Below are 2,212 nucleotides of genomic sequence, written 5' to 3'. Positions count from 1 at the left end.
GGTCTTCACATTAAGCCGGGGGCACTAAAAGTAGCCCATCGATTGTCTTCGGTTGTTTATGATGGCATTTTGCTTCCGTTTAAGCCTTTGGTTTGGGTGAATATCAGCTTATTAAAGGCTTTTTAAAGGGGCACATGGATGCAGAGGAAGCCTTGGTTTGGGTGAATATCAGCTTTTTATGGGCTTTTTAAAGGGGCACACGGATGCAGAAAAAGCCTTGGTTTGGGTGAATATCAGCTTTTTATGGGCTTTTTAAAGGGGCACATGGATGCAGAGAAAGCCTTCGACAAGATATGGCACCCATTTATGATCAAAACACTTAACAAACTCAGTATAGAAGGAAAATATCTTAATATAATAAAGGCCATCTATGACAAACCCTCGGCCAACATTACACTTAATGGTGAAAAGCTAAAAACCTTCCCTCTAAGATCAGGAACAAGGCAAGGCTGTCCACTATCGCCACTGCTATTCAATATAACATTGGAGGTCCTAGCGAGTGCAATCAGGTAAGAGAAAGGTATAAAAGGCATCCAAATATGAAATGAAGGAGTCAAACTGTCACTATTTGCAGATGACATGATTCTCTATATAGAAAACCCTAAAGACTCCACAAGAACACTACTAGAAACAATAAGCAAATACAGTAATGTTTCTGGATACAAAATCAGTATTCTTATTGATCAAAAATCCATAGCATTCCTGTACTCTAATAACTAAGTGTTAGAAAAAGAAGTGGAAAAAATAATTCCTTTTGCAATTGCAGCAAAAAGAATAAAATACCTAGGAATAAATTTAATGAAACATGTGAAGGACCTATATAATGAAAACTACAAGACCCTCTTGAAAGAAATCGAAGAAGATACAAAGAAATGGAAAGATATTCTGTGTTCTTGGATTGGAAGCATCAGCATAGTTAAAATAACCTTATCACTGAAAGCATTATACAGATTTCATGGAATCGCCATCAAAATCCCATTGGCATTTTTTAAAGAAATAGAACAAAAAACTATCAGATTTCTATGGAAGCACAAAAGACCCCGAATTGCCAAAGCCATCCTGAGAAAAAAGAATGAGGCTGGAGGCATCATTCTGCCCGACTTCAAATTATACTACAAAGTGGCAGTAATCAAAACGGCATGGTATTGGCCGCAAAACAGATACACGGACCAGTGGAACAGAATCGAGATCCACAAGTAAACCCGTGTTTATATGGGCAAATAATATTCGACAAAAAAGCCAAAAACATAACAGTGGAAAAAGGAAAGAATCTTCAATAAACGGTGCTGGGAAAAATGGAAAGCCGCCTGCAAAAGAATGAAATTAGACTGTTGTCTATCACCACACACCAAAATTAACTCTAAATGGATTAAGGACTTGAATATAAGACCTGGAGCAATAAAATGCATAGAAGAAAACATAGGAAGTAAACTCAAGGACTTCGGACTTAAAGAAGATTTTATGAATTTGACCTCAGAGGCAAGGGAAGTAAAAGCAAAAATAAATGAATGGGACTACATCAAACTAAAAGCTTCTTCTGCTCAGCAAAAGAAACCGTTGACAAGGTAAAGAGACAACCATCCGAATGGGAAAACATATTTGCAAGCAACGCCTCCGATAAGGGCCTAATATCCAAAATATACAAAGAACTCATACAACTCAATAACAACGACAACAAAACGATCCAATCAAAAAATGGGCAAAGGACCTGAACAGATACTTCTCCCTGGAGGACATACAAATGGCCAACAAATATATGAAAACGTGCTCAACATCACTAGCTATTAGGGAAATGCAAATCAAACCCACAATGAGATACCATCTCGCACCTGTTAGAATAGCTATAATCAACAGGACAAGTAATAACAAATGTTGGAGAGAATGTGGAGAAAAAGGAACCTTCATACACTGCTGGTGGGACTGCAAATTGGTACAGCCACTATGGAACACAGCATGGAGGTTCCTCAAAAGCTAAGAATTGATCTATCATATGACCCAGAAATCCCTCTACTGGGTATTTACCCCAGATACTTGAAAACTCATATGCGAAAAGACACTTGCACACCAATGTTCATAATAGCATTATTCACAGTGGCCAGAACATGGAAGCAACCGAAGTGTCCTACGACAGATGATTGGATAAAGAAGCTGTGGTACATATATACAATGGAATATGACTCAGCCATAAGAGAAGATGAAATCCTGCCATTTG

General features: G+C 38.0%; 1 protein-coding gene across 1 annotated transcript in view; it reads right to left on the bottom strand.

The window, feature by feature from the left end:
• LOC105308675 (protein kinase C theta type-like) overlaps positions 1 to 2,212 on the bottom strand; it is a 79,362-nt gene that overhangs the window by 23,098 nt on the left and 54,052 nt on the right. The window lies entirely within an intron of this gene.

The sequence above is a fragment of the Pteropus vampyrus genome, unplaced genomic scaffold (genome assembly GCF_000151845.1).
Source record: "Pteropus vampyrus isolate Shadow unplaced genomic scaffold, Pvam_2.0 Scaffold612, whole genome shotgun sequence".
Lineage (NCBI taxonomy): Eukaryota > Metazoa > Chordata > Mammalia > Chiroptera > Pteropodidae > Pteropus > Pteropus vampyrus.
This window is presented reverse-complemented; position numbering and strand designations above follow the sequence as displayed.